Here is a 16,190-nt window from a genome sequence, read left to right as displayed (position 1 = left end):
ATCTTTACACACACAAAAAAGAAAGAAAGAAAGAAAGAAAGAATGCTTTAACCTTAAGATTTTAACAATGATTCCTGAAACAGTTCAATTATTTAAAAAAAAACAACAACAGAATAACAAGCTTATAATCAAGGAGGTGTCAACTTTTTCTATTTTATCATTTTATAAACATGAGAGTGGCCTCTTTCTAAAGATTAAGGCATTCCTTCTTTCTCCAGAATCCAGAGATGCAGAAGACATAATTTTTAAAAAGGGATTATTTTAAATCCAGAGTTCAGAATGGACTCACTTGAGATCACCCCCCTTTTCTGACTCCCTGTTGCAAGGATAGTTGTCTCTAAGTAAATGACTTCACTGCATGTCTCTAACTTACTGTGTAACATGTTATAAATTTGTTATCTAATCTGTAACATTAGCCAAGCACTTGAGTTTTAGAGAATTTACACTACAGAACATGCAATATGAAATAAAAAATTATTTCCTTTGCTAAGTTGGGCAGAAGGCCTTGCCTGAAGTGTATCAGATCATGACATTTCAGGAAATTCACCCCCTTCTGCTGAGGCTGTTAAACCATTCAGAGGAAAACCGAGATTTCTTCATGAAACCGTTTGGGCAAGCAGGTGCTAGCCTCCTAGGTTGGACTTAAAATTCTTTTTAAGAGATTAAACTATTTAAAGTACACCTAAACTTCAGATGAACCCATCCTGACACATTTGTATAGTCGATTTACATTTTATAGTATCTATACTACCAAAAACATAGTCCACATACTCTATTTTTATGACTTCCTCCATAAGGCCGCCTCCAACAGAGTGACTGAAAACTTCTGTTTAGTACATGTGAAGTGCTTTCAGGAAACTGGACCTCAGGATTCCCTGTGGGAGGTGGGAAATTCAGGCTCTCATGGGCCAGGGCAGGTGAGACTTAGGGTCCTATCCTGAAGCTGCAGGGCCGAGCTGGGTCAGTGGAAGGCAGTTTTCGTCAGACACAGGGAAGGCTAAGTGAGGCACAGGACTGTTTGCTCTGGCCCCCTACAGGACTCAGCCAGCCTATGTCCACGCTCACTGCTTCTGGACCCGACGGGAGGGTCACTACCCTACACAGGAGCTTCAGGCAGGGGCGGGCTGTAATGGGGCCAGAGAATGTTCCTTCATGTTCTCTTTGTCAGAGAGGAGGAGGCTACATGGAGCGTTAAGAAGCCCCAGAAACACAGGAGCCTGGCCGCGGTCCACATACGATGAAACAGTCAGTCCCCAGCAGCAACGGTGTCCCCCTGCCCCCACAAACCGGATGCCCTCCGCCATGCACACAGAGAAGACAGCCTACATCTCACTGAGGACGCATGGTAATAAATACACAGGTCCGATGTGGGGTCCCCAACACTTCTGTAATCATCTAGCAGAGAATGAGATCTGGAGGCATCATGTCTGGGTTTGTGACTTCTGCCTTGTAAATGGATAAACATTTCACATCTCCATGTAAGACTGAAACATGAATCCCCTATCTTTGTTCATGGCAGACACAAACAAATACTACTTTTTATCACCGCAAAGCACTTGATGTAAGTTCATTAAAATGAAGGATTTTAGAGAGCCCCAAAATGTAGGGTATGATTTATGTATAGATCCCTGATAACAGATGTGGTTTCTATTATTTTCCTACCACATAAAGAACTAATCCTGCTTCTGCAGGAAGAATGTGTTACCTTCCTCTTCATGAACCATTTTCATAAAACTGAAGAAACACCGAACACAACCCTGATTAGCTATGACAGGTTCCCATTGATTTATCGAACTCGAGTCCTAAGCAGAGATCTGGTTCCAGGTCTGTCTCTGCACAATTTTATTAAATAGTAAAACTTAAAACTGAAATGACCCACTATTTCCAAAATAAAGAGAGAATAAAATGTTCTACAACTCTAGAGATCTTAGCAATGTTAGCAAGCAGAATGTGGAATTTGCCTTTTCAGAGCCCCGCTCTGTAAAAGTGAAATGGCGGGGAAGGCTCCCTCACCCGCGGGCTCTCCAGCCCAGCCGGAGCTCTATGCTTGAGAGCACCTTATGATGCTGTAAGTAACCTCAAACCTGGAGCAGCAGGGGGCCAACAAACCTCAGAATACAGCAATGTCATGCTTTACGGGCACTCTCTCAGCAACAGCATGAATGAGGGGGGAAATTGGTTGCCTAGGAAACCCTCTAGTCCTGGTAATTATTACTGTAACTGACTGCACACCCCACCTATAACAGAAATGAATAATAATTTATAACCGCCGACTGGCAGCTTTCTGTCGGTGCCTCTGCTCACCACTGCTACCTACTGGCGTGCAAAATTACTTACATGCAAACAGCGGGGTTTGCCACAGAGCAAACCACTAGAAAGAACCCTTAGAGAAATCTTCTCCCATCTTCCTCCACCAGTTTCTGAATATAGTTCAAGCAAATTGCTGCTCGATCAATAGAGCAAAAATGAAAAGTGCTTTGTGTTCGTGTATACAATGGGGGTTGAACAATCTAATGGAAGCTGGTCATCTCAATTAAAAGCAATTTCATATTGTGACATGAGCAAGACCAAAAAAAAGGTACTTAATAAGGTTAACAGAAGCTAAATAAAAGCATATATCTTAATGACCCCAGATGTACAACTCACAAGCTATTTAATAGTATAGAATTTGATACTAAGCAAAACTGCTATAAATAAAATTCTATCTGGTAGTTTTGATCAATTAAACTACATAATTAACAAAGATGGTCCATTTATCGTAGGTTGTCTAATTTGCAGTACAGTGTTAAAGCACCTCTACTGGAAGACCAGTTTGTTTAGAAATTAGAACATTCATAGTGATTTACTGGATTTGATTTAAAAGACACAGCAGGAGTTGGCAAAATTCACATATCATGGGGTTAATGTGGGTTAGAATGTAGCTGTTTGTAATACAAAAATATTGCATACCAAATACACACATCTGATTTCTTTTAACCCTGGTTCATCTTTTCACAGAAGTCGTTACTTTCCTAAAATGAACAACAAAAACAGCTGCATTCACCACTCTTAGGACACAGAAATCAGCTATTTTCAATTCCCAACGCACGAGAACACTGGCATGGTGAGGAGTCATGGTGACTGGTGACTGAGAAGGTATCAGGTGACCAAGAGCGTCCTCAGCCCCAATCGGACCCCAGAGAATGCGCATTTCCACTGACGCCAACTGGTCCTAGTCCGAAGCCACCATACTTCCGGCCGCACGACTCACTTCTGCCTGGTTCATGCATTTCAGAGTCGAGAGTTCTTTCAGTTCCAGAGTTCAGAAGAACCCAGAATGCAGAGGTTGCTGAAGCCAGATTAAGTGTCACCAAGACAGAGGGTGTGTAAAGTGACAATGGTGTAGCACACAGCTCAGGCATGGTGTGGCCAGTCCAGGCTCAACCCTCAGGACCTCGGATGTCTGCGTTCCTGACAGATTCACCATCACAAGGGCATGGTCCCGGGTCCATCGGACACCACACACCGTGGAACTTCCCACCCCAGTCCCGAATTAGCAGACTGCATGGCAACATAAAAAGTAATTTTCCACAAATATCTTATAGTTTTAAAACCAACAGATTTATTTCTTACGTTTTCTTCCCGATAATCAATTTTAGGTATGGTTACTGATGATTCACCTCCTTGCTTTTCAGAAATCGACAAATTTCCCAAAAGTTCCCTAATTCAGACACGTTGCAGTTCCAGCACTGACATGGCCTTTGAGAGTTGCTCTTAGTGAAGGACCCACTAGAGATGAAACAATCAGGCTCAAGACACACACGAGTGGTAAGAATGGAAACACCAGAATGCGGGACACAGAGCCAGGCCCTGCAGAAAGCCTACAGAGATCACATTAGGCCCCCCATAAACACAGTTACAGTTCACCAAGTATTTACAAACTTCACTTTTCTCAAAGTCAGCCCGCTATTCCTTGTAGAAAATTAAACTTACTCTTTCAGGCTTTGTGGCCACAAATGGATCTAGCCTATATACTGCTTTCAATCTTAGAATTTCAAAGCCTGCTCTAAAGCACAAACATTTTGTTTTCACTGTAATTTTCACCAGATTGAACCATTCCCTCCTTGCAAACAGTATCCACCAAATCATCACCGGTATCCCACTCTTATCTTCAGTTTAGCTTTGAAACCCCAAATGTACAATGGTAAAAATCAATCAATCAATCCTGGATCCCAAGAGAACTATCTCCAAAAATACATGTTTACTGATTAAAAGACACTGGTTCTTATAACTTAAAACATCGTATAAATAAAACCCCTGGGTAGGTTCTAATTTTACTCCCTCTGTCCCCAGTAAGAATATTAGGATTCTTTCCATCCTGTCAATCCCATGAAGCAATATCCCATCTGGAGTACCTCCTCTGACATGAAGCAGTTGCCCATTTCCTTATTTCAAAGGGGACACAGGACTCTAAGTTTGATTCCTCCCAGTGGATCTCTTACAGCCGTCCTGGTATTCTTCTTTGACCCAGACACTGACCCGCCTTCCCAAGTAAGACAGACCACGTAAAGGCAATGGATCACTTCTTTGGGGCTTAGAATCGTACTTTCCAAAGAAAATGCTCAAGGATGCTATAAACAAATACTGTCAGCTTTCCTCCTACAAAACCTCTAGAAATGCTGGATAAAATAAGACAAACATCTTCTTAAATGTAGAACCTGGCTTGCAAGAAAGTAACAAAAATCACCAGTGACTTTAAAAAAAGTAAAGATTAAAAAAAAAAAAAAAAAAGCAAAAACCATTAACATCAGGTTAGAGCTGTCCTGGAAGCTCACCAAAAGGTTACATTGTAAAATCTCAGGAAACAGGAGGCAAGTCCTTTAGATCAATCAGGGAGTCAGTCAGAACGAAGACAGGATCCATGAAGAGCTACAGTGAAGTAAAAAGGACAGGCTGGGAGAAACTTCCCCACTACCAAAAGGACATAGCAAAGAGCTTGAGCTCTAGGCGGGGTGGCTTGGGCTGGCTGGAGTCTCCCCTGGGAGTGTGTAATGAAAGCTAGCCCTATCCCAGCAGGGGCCTGAGGAGCCGTGGGCAATGAAATGAACTGAGACACCCGATCAATGGACATAACGTAAGGAGGTCCTGCCAAGAACTTTTGATTCTAGTCTTGAAATAAACTGGTACAGAATCCGCCCTTCTGCCATGAACAGCTGGAATGTTGCACAAACCCACGACACAAGTGTTTTCAGACACTACAGCAATGGGTAGTACAAGACTGAAATCCCCAAACAAAAGGAAGCAAAGAGGTGAGTCCTATAATCCCCGTTTTTCTTAAGAGACATTTTTCTGGACCACAGTGTGAGGAGGAATCCAAGCAACTAAGATGGAGCTTACAGGAGAGAAGCAACCCCTTCATGAAGCGATCCAGACCTACACCTGAATAGCATACGACGAGCAAGCTGCCTCATCTCTAGGAGACTCTTCCCCAAACTCTTAGCTTCTGGCTAAGCACGAGAAGACACTGGACAAACCAAACTGAGGAACACCCTATAAAATTACCTGGCCAATAGCCTTCAAAAATATTAAGGTCATGAAAAACAAGGGACTGAGAAATTGTCACAAATAGGATGAGACAGAGGCATGACAACTAAGCACAACAAGGTATCCTGGCATGGATTCTGGAAAGAAAAGTGGGGGTAGAAGGAGTGGCAAAATACAAACACAGTCCAAGTTTAGTTAATACTGTGCTGTGCTAATATCTTAGTTTTGATAACTGTACCTTAGTAATGGAACATGGTACGATTAAAGGGAAAATGAAATTGGGCAAGGAATGTATGACTGCCCTCTGAGTTATCTTTGAACCTTTTCTGCAAATCTAGATTCCAAAATTAAAAAAAAAAATTCTGAAATCAAATAAAAAATTATTTAACATAATAGCACATGATGTAGAAATACTAGAAATGACAGAATTAGCAGAAAAGAACACAGCTATTAAACTATGCTCAATTTAAAGAAAATCATTAACATAATAAAGAGGGAAATGAATGATTTGTCTATTTTTTTCAAAGATTTTACTTATTTGAGAGAGAGCACTGGGGAGAGGGAGAAACAGCCTCGCCACTGAGCAGGGAGCCCAATGTGGGGCCTGATCCCGGACCCTGAGATCATGACCTGAACTGAAGGCTGATGCTGAACCCACTGAGCCACCAACGGGGGGGGGGGGGGGGCAAAAGATTTTTAGATTAAAAAAAAAAAAAGAACCACAAAATGGAAATTCTGGCAGTAAAGAAATATACAATATCTGAAACAAAAAATTTAGATGTAATCAGAAGCAAATAAGAGATACTGCAGGAAAAAAAAAATCAGTGAACTTAAAAACTCATCAGTAAAACCTACCCAGAATGAAAGAGAGAGAAGGGCTGAACAAAAATGAACGAAACTCAGTGACCCTACAGGGACAATAAATGCTGTATAACATAAATGTGGTTGGTATTCCAAAATGAGTGGTGGTGGTGGGCAAACAAGATTTAAAGAAACGACGGCCAAGAAATTTCCAGTTTTGAGAAAAATTCTAAAACCACAGATTCAAGAAGCTCAACAAACCCCAACAAGACTAAGCACAAAGGAAAGCATTCCTATGCACATCGTAAAACTGCCATAGAAAAAAAGATAAACATCATATGCAGAGCAACAAAGACAGAGAACACCACAAAATGCAAAACTACAGAAAAGTATCTTCAAAGTGCTAAAGGAAAATAACCTCTCAAACAGGACTCTCTACCCAGCAAAACTATCTTTCAAAAATAAAGACCAAATAACACTGTCAGATAAAAATTGACAGAATGGTCAACTGATCTGTCACACTAGAACTATTGAGAGAGGTTCTGTAGGCTGGAGGAAAATAAAATCAGATGGAAACCTGAATGTACAGAAAGCAATGAAAAGATGAGAAATGGTAAGTTTAAGAACAGACATTAAACTTTCATATATCAAAAATTTTGCAGGGGAGGGGGAGCACGTCTGGGTGGCTCAGTCAGTTAAGCATCTGCCTTAGCTCGGGTCCCTGGGATCAAGCCCTATGTGGACTCCTTGCTTGGCAGGGACTCTGCTTCTCCCTCTCTCTGCCCCTCCCTGCCCCCATTGGTGCATGCGTGCTCTCTCTCTCTCTCAAATAAATAATCTTAAAAAAAAAATTTTTTTTAACAGATAACTGATAGAAAGGGCAAAGTGAGGGCCTTTGTTAATACTTCTCCCAAAGAGCAAAGGTAAAATTGGACAAAACTGTCAAAAACAACTATTTCAGAACTCTGGAAACTGACCAAAGGGTTGGGTTAAGAATGACCTAGTCTGTGACAATGTTAGACACCTTCCTTCACCCAGCTCCTTCCAAGCACTGGTCGTACAGCAGGACAGTTTGTGAAAACCAGAAGCATTTACTTGGGTTGGGACTGACTAGATCTCAAACAATGTGGGAAATCCCAAAGCCCAGAAGCTTTGTCAAAACAAATGGGAAAGGCTCACATTACAGCTGACCTGAGGTTACAACACTAATTGGTTCAACCAAGAGACCAGCAGACAGGTTGGAGATTTCACAGGAAGATCTAGGGAGTGAGACATCCACAGGTCTTGATCAGCTCACATTTTGAAAGACTGTGGGCATGTTAGGGTAGGTATGCACATGCTCATGAGGGACCTGAGAAGGCTCTGTTTATAAAACCTCTGAGGCCTGGCACATATCGTGCATACACACACGCATAGACACACACAGAAGAGACACAGGAAAGTCAGAATGAAGTAAAAATAAAAACTAGGCAAGTCTTACAAACTGCATGAGTTCTGAATGCATGCTCCAAACCACATACAGGTGTACTGACCAATGACGGGAGCCTACTGACTCAAGATGTTTAACTACAACCTCTGACCAATCACTGGCTGGCCACTAACATATGCCAAAAGAAGCTGGACTTAAAAATAAAAATAAGAATTAAAGGAAAAAAACCAACAAGTGAAGAGACATCAGGGGCCACAAATTGTGGAAGAAACAAATACCATACAATTAGTCCAGGCAAAAGGAGATCAGAATCCAGAGTTGTTAAAATGCACTATTTGAAATGTCCAGATCTAAAAAGGAAAGAATGGCCTATACACTTGGGGGGAAAAAGCAATAAATACTAAGAAATAGTTTAGAAAACAATCAAAGAAATATAAAAGGTTGTACTAAAAGAAGTATTTATTTGACACCAAGAAGACAATCAAGGAGAAATGGGGGGGAAAAAAAAGACATAAGACATACAAAAATCAAAGAGCAAAATGGCAGATGTAAATGATCTATAATTATTAATTCATGTACTCAAAAGGGAGACTATTAGAATAGACTTTTTAAGAACAGGATTCAACTAGATGCTATCTACACAACACAAATACTAAATTCAAAGACACAAATGGGCTGGAACTAAAAGCACTATGTAAATGTAATCATAATAGAGCCAAAGTGGTCATGATCAGCGATAACATACACAGACTTTAAGATAAAAATATTACTAAGGAAAAAAAGGGACATTTTGTAATAACAACAGTATTAATTCATCAAGAAGCCGTAACAATGACAAACATATATGCACCTGACAACAGAGTCAAAAAATAAATGGAGCTAAAATTACCAAAAATGAAAAGCTATGACAACTCAACAATAGTGGTTAAAACCTCAATAACCCACTCTCAATAATGGACAGAACAAGGAGACAGAAGAGGAGCAAGAATGCAGAAGACAGTGAAATTGAAGAACATGCCATGTAGAACATGCCATGTACAGAATACTCTTAAGATTCTTTCCAAACACACAGGAGAGAATATCCATTACCCATTAAAAAAAAAGTCTTCATCTCTTAGCAAGCCTTAGCAAAGCTATTAAAGCTTTCCTAGGCCAGGAGACCAAAACTCCACTTAATACATCCCTCTCTAGAGGAGAAGCAGGATTGTTGTGGGGCTTCACCAGGCCCCCTACTCATCACCCATTATCACCAAGTAGTACCCAATGCTCATGAGCACATTTTGGCTCCTCCAGGGACTCTAAAGTTCTCCAACCAAGGACCATTTCCCCTCTCTCTGGCATAATGCTTCTGTATGTTCCTTTGGCATTCTGCCGCCACGCAGTTCAAGACTTTCTCACTATTTTGAACTACATATTCAAAGAAGTGTGTACATTCTCTATGGATTTTTAACAGCAGCTCCCATATCAGTACCTGCCATTCTCCTACATAATAAGACCAATTAATATCTTCAAGGAGCCAGTATATTTATTTCTGCTGTAGAATTCTATACCAAACATATCATATTTGCAAAAAAGAAAATAAAGTTCTTCACATTTCAACTCGCCCTTAGACTTTCTCACATTATCTAACAAAACTTGGAGAAAAAGGCAGGTTTTCCATGGGTTATCTCTTGCATGTGTGGTTTGGATAAAGTCTTAGTAACCCTTGATTTTTTTTTTTTTTTTTTTTAGTGTAACTAAAAATCTCAATTTAGTTCATCTTCAGGGCATAAAAAAAAAAAAAAAGTCTTCATGAATTTTAAAAGACTAAGGACATAATAAGTACATTCTCCAGACACAAAAGAATTAAAGTAGGAATCAATAACAGAAAGAAACTTGGGAAATCCTCAAATATTTGGAAATTAAACAATACATATTTACATAATCCATGGATCAAACAAGACATCTCGAGCGATAACAATGTTTTGAACTAAAGGAAACAAAAACACAACAGACCAAAATTTACTGGATGTGGTTAAAGCAGTGCTTAGAGGTTAATTTATATCTTTAAAAAGTGCCTATATGAGAAAGGAATAATCTCAAATGAATACCTTAAATTAGCACATTAAAAAAAAAATTAAAAGGAAGACCAAACTAAGCCCAAAGCAAGGAGAAAGAAGGAAATAATAAAGACTGAAGTGGAAATCAATAAAACAGAAAACAAGAGGGAAAAAAAATTCAATGAAATACAAAAATGTTTATTTGAAGAGATCAACAAAATTGACAGAGCTTGGACCAGACTGACCAAAAAATAAGAGAGAAGACAAAAATCAGCAAAATCAGAAATGAAAAAAGGGACAGGATTATTAATCCTACAGAAAATAAATGGATTATAAGGAACTACTATGAACAACTTTAGGCCAACAAACCAGACAACTTACATGAAATGGACAAATTCTTAGAAAACCAAAATTACCATAGTGGACTCAAGAAGAAATATAAAATTCAAATAGACTTATAACAAGTTAAGAAACTGAATATTAACTACAAATATTCCCAAAAAGAAAAGCCCATGCCCAGATGCTTTCACTGGCAAAGTCTATCAAACATATACAGAAAAAAAAAAATAATAATACCAATCCCTCATAAACGTACTCAGAGGAGTAAGAAAAGCTCTCCATCTTGTTCTGAGACTATGTTATCCTGACACGAAAGCCAGATAAAAACATCACAAGAATAGAGCACTACTATAGAAATACTACCAGTATTTCTCATGAATATCCCCTACAACATTATCAGCAAACCAAATTCAAAAACACATAAAAAGAACTATACACAACACAGAATTATACAATATACAATAAAAGGATTATATAATAACGTCTAGGGGTGCCTGGGTGGCTCAGTGGGTTAAGCCTCTGCCTTCAGCTCAGGTCGTGATCTCAGGGTTCTGGGATCGATCGAGCCCTGCATCGGGCTCTCTGCTCAGCGGGGAGCCTGCTTCCCCCTCTCTCTCTGCCTGCCTCTCTGCCTACTTGTGATCTCGCTCTCTCTGTCAAATAAATAAATATAATCTTTAAAAAATAATAAAAAATAATAACGTCTAAAAAGGATTATACAAAGTGGGATTTATCCCAGGAATGCAGGCTTGGCTTAACATCATAAAACCAACTGATACAATGTATTATTAATAAGGAGAAAAATCACAATGATCTCAATAGATACAGGGGGAAAAATGAAAAAATTCAGCCCCCCTCATGATAGAAAACCCCAACAAACCAGGAATAAAAGGAAATATCCTCAACCTAATAAAAGGTATCTATGACAAACCTATAGCAAACATCACTCTTAGTGGTAAAAGATTGAACACCTTCTCCCTAATATCAGAAATAAGGAAGAGATGTCCATTCTTACCACTTCTATTCAGTATTGTACTAGAGGTTCTAACCAGTGCAATCAGTTAAGAAAAAGGAAAGGAAGTCTGATGGGAAAAAAAGAAGTGAAGATCTCCCTATTCACAAATAACATGATTTTTTACAAAGCAAATCCTAAGGAATACACACACATACAAACAAACACACACATGGACACACATACACCCTTGTGACAAAAACTAATAACTAAGTTCAGGAAAGTTGCAGGATATAAAAACAATATACAAAAGTCAACCGCATTTCTATACACCAGAAATGAACAACTTAAAAATGCCATTAAGGAAACAATGCCACACATTAATACCATCATAAATAATGAAATACTTAGGAATAAATTTATTAAGAGAGTAAGAATTGTACACTGAAAACTACTTAACATTCCTGAGAGAATTAATGAGGATCCAAATAAATCAAGAAAAGAGTCCATGTTCCTGGATTAAAAAGACTCAATATTAACACAGTAATTCTCCCCAAATTAATCTATAGATTTAATATAATCCCAATAAAAATCTCAGCAGGATTTTCTACAGTAGTGGGTCAGATGATCCCAAAATTTACACCAAAACGCAAATGACTGAGAATAGCCAAAAACATTTTGAAAAAGAACAACAATATTGGAGAACTTAACAGTTCCCTACGTGAAAACTTATAAGAAAGCCACAGTAAATAAAGGCCATTTGGTACTGACATAAGGATAGACAAATAGATGAAACATAATTGCGAGTACACAAAGAAACAGCTTCACATTTACAATCGATTTTCAAAAAAGAAGCCAAAATAATTCTTTGTAAAAAGGACAATCTTTTCAACAAGTGGTTCTGGGATAACTGGATGAGTAGCCAATTCAATTTAAACCCTCATCTCACACCACAGACAAAAATTAACTCAAAATGATCATAGCCCTTTAAGAGCTAAACCTGTATTAGAAGAAAAGACAGGAGAAAAATCATTGTGACTCTGGGTTAAGTAGAGTTCTTAGATAAGACATCAAAAAAGAAACAAAAGAAAGAAAAAGACAAAAAGAAAGAAAGAAAAAAGAGAAGGAAAGAAAGAAACAGACAGAAAAACAGAGGAAAGAAAGAAAAAGGAAAAGACGGGGGGAAAAAAGAAAAAAATCCATAAAAGACAAAAATTATCAGCTAGACTTCTTCAAAACCAAAGACTTGTGCTTCAAAAACACCATTAAAAAAAAAAAAAATCAAAGACAAGCCAGACTTGAGAAATATTTGCAAGTCATATCTGATAGAAGACTTGTATTTAGAATACGTAAAGAACACTTACAACTCAATAATAAGAGCAACAAATTTGAATAGACATTTCAAATAAGAGATACACAATGGCTAACAGTACATGAAAGTTTTCAATATCATTAGTCACTACAGAAATGCAAATTTAAAAGGAGATAATGCTTTATAGCCACTAGAATGGCTAGTGTGAAAAAGACAATGCAGTGTTACCAAGGATATGCAGAAACTGGAAACACACATTGATGGTAAAATTATACAGCCACTTTGGAAAACTGCAGTCTCTTAAAAAACTAAACTTAAATTCATCATTCGATCTAGAAATACCACTCCTAGGTACCTATCCAAGAGAAATAAAGAACATACGTCCACACAAAAACTTGCAATGTGAATGTTGACAGTAACATTATTCACAATACCCAGAAAACAATTCACATGTTCACCCACTAGTGAATGAATCAATACAATGTGGTACATCCATACAATGGAATACTATGCAGCGATAAGGAACTACTGATGCATTAATACAACATGGATGAACCTCAAAAACCTGACGCCAACTGAAAGATGCGAAAGACTAAATATTGTGGGATTCCATTTACATTAACTTTCCAGAAAATGGAAAAATCTATACAGAGAAAGCAAATTACTGGTTGCCTGAAACTGGAGATCTAAATAGGGACTGACTGTAAATAGGTCTAAGGGATCTTTTTAGCATGGTGGAAATGTTCTAAAACTGGGTGGTAGCGGTAGTAGCACAACTTGAAATTTAAAACCACCAAACTGCATAATTAAAAAATGGATGTTACGGTATATAAATTACACCTCAATAAAGCTGTTAGGAAAAGAATGGAACAAAGTACTACAAACGCTAAAGTGATCATACTGTCTGGGAAGAGCAGAGCTGTAATAAAAGTGCACATTTTTATAGGAAAGTGTCAAAAAATTAAAATATAGCAAGTATGTAATTTCCAAATCAGTAGAGAGAGCAGGAAAACAAAAGTACTTCATCTGAATAGTAGTAAAGGGTGTTGTGGGGAGGTGATAAATAATCAGAGTAAACCGAATGCCCAGAATAGTGGAGTAAGTCCCAATAAGAGTAATTACAATAATCCTAAACTAAACCGGACAGTTATAAAACATTGTCAGAGTAGGCTAAAAATTGTTTGCAGTATCGGCATAACATCACTATTACGTGCATGTACGCATACACAAAAAGACAAAACACAAAAATATCACACACATACAAAATGGAAATGATTATACTAGAAAAATATTTAACTAGCTATATTGTTATATGAAATACTTTAAGGCAAAAAAATTATCACTAAGGACAAGGGAGTGACACTATGAAGCCACTGGATTATATACTAAAGATGTACTTCCATGCACATAATGCCTACATTTGTATTTAAAAAATGAGTAGTTTCTCAATGAAATACTGTTACACTGATTACTTCTCTTCACACTTTTCCTATTCTCAATCTACACATTGCTTTCTTTTTATGCATATGGCCAAATACCATACCTGGAACCACCTCCATTCCAGCAAATCAAAATGAACTCTCTTAAGGTGTGAAGTTTAAGAAACAGAGCAAGTTTCCAATTCGGGTTTTTAAAAAGCTGATCTCATGATAGGTAAGAATATTCAGATATTCTACAAATCACATTATTTCCTTATGAGGTAGGAGCTCTTGTTTAGAGAGCAAACAATTTACATATCAGAGAAGGGTGTTAAGAGTGCTGATTCTGGAGCCAAACTGCCTGGCTTTACACCCCCATTCCAGCACTTTAACAGCAGCTTGACTACAAATGTTACCTTGTCTCTGAGTTACTCTCCTCATCTCTAAAACAGAGGTGATTAAACAAACAAACAAAAAAACAGTACCCACCTCAGGGGGCTGCTGGGAGCATTACATGAAATATAGTCCATATAAAGTATATGGAAAATGTTTGACACATAGAAAGTGCTCAAAATATTATTTAATTATTTAATTCTTTATGATTCATCAGTTAAGGTAACTACAACAACTTCTTCATACCCTAATGATGTTCCTATAAAATGAAATTTAAACAACTGAGAAAACATTGTAAAATGTAAAAACTTGACAATACTGACTGGTGGATTAAGCATATAAACCATTATCTTCAACTGCAGTTGAAGATTTCATTTAACAGGCATTCAACTGAAAGCTTATATGCTACTCACCGAAAGAACACACAAAGATTAGTATCCTTGAAAAGCTGTTCCTCCTCAAATCAAATACAATGAGAGATCTGTACTTCTGAAATTTGGAAATATTCCAATGAATGGAAACCTCTTATAAATCACATGCAAGGCTAATTACCCCAAATAAGTAAAATAAATAAAAATATAGCAAAATTAATAAGATCACTACATATAATATTTCTTAACGATTCTGAAACGACTTTAGGACACTATGGTGTCCCAAAGTTATTATCAAAGAATCATCAATGAAATGTAGATATGCAAACATGTATTAAAATTGTCCTTAATAAGAGAATAACATTCAAAACAGACCTTATACTATGTTTGAAAGAAATCACAGAGTAATTGTGCCAATTGCACCAACTGTGCCAATCAGTCCTACTTCTAGGAATCTTCCAAGGTGCACATACACTGAAGTTACTCACTGCATCATTACTTGTGACTGCAAAATACCAGAAACAGTGCCCATACATAGCAAAGTGCCAAATAAGCCATGTTACATCTACACAAGGGAATACAAGACCTCTGTTAAAAAAATTTAAAAATTTAAAAAAAAAATTTTTTTAATTAAAAAAAAAAAAGGAGGATCTCTATAAACTGACATACAGTAATTACCAGGGCATACTATTAAAATAGAAGAAGAAAAAAAAATCAAAGTGCAATGGAGAAGTTACACCTGTCATGCTCATGCCAGAAAGGAGTAAGAAATACATATGGATGTGTTTGTGTTAAAGAAATTTAAGAAAAAATGAGAGGCGAAAATAGAGAAATAGAGTTGGTTATACACAGCAGGTAGGTAGGGACGTGATAGAAAGATGGGAATGGAAACGGGTACCAGTGAAGGAGGTGTGCCACTTCTCTGAGTTCACCTTTTTGCAGAGCTGTAACTGTTAGAAGCACACTGGTGTTCATACCCCCTTCACACACCACCAAATTAAACTGTTAACACCAACAATGATGTGGAAGCCCAAAATGGAACACAAATAGTAACAAATGAACCTAACTGTATTACAAATGACACAATCACAGTGAAGGGGATGAGAAAGAAAAAAAAAAAACCAAAAACTAACCTAAGCAACTTTGGCAAAGTTTCCTGACTCATACTTAGCTAAAGAAAAAAGAATATAAATAGTGCACTATAGTTCATAAATGTGAGTCTCCTGGCAGTAAGGATTAATACTCTGAAACTACTTTTATGTGTATAGCAGATTTTTTAAAGAGTAGGCAAATACATTGTAGATAATAAGAGCCAGGTTTTTCACTGTTGCAGGAAGAAGTCACAAACAAGGAAAAATTGGACCAAATCCTGTGGTGTTCGATTAAAATCAGAAATATCAGTATAAATTTCTATTTTTTTATATAAAGAGACAAACGTGTAAATGTAAACACATGCACTGGTTAGTATACGTAATTTTCTAGCTCTACTACTGAGGAAGGGCTTCTAGCAATTGGCACTACAATGGCAATACACACACCCACATGAGAAACGTTGGTATTTAAATACCTTTCTCCATTAAAGGAATAATGGCTCCCTGGAGAAGTGGCTGATG

The sequence above is a fragment of the Meles meles genome, chromosome 19, assembly GCF_922984935.1.
Source record: "Meles meles chromosome 19, mMelMel3.1 paternal haplotype, whole genome shotgun sequence".
Lineage (NCBI taxonomy): Eukaryota > Metazoa > Chordata > Mammalia > Carnivora > Mustelidae > Meles > Meles meles.
This window is presented reverse-complemented; position numbering follows the sequence as displayed.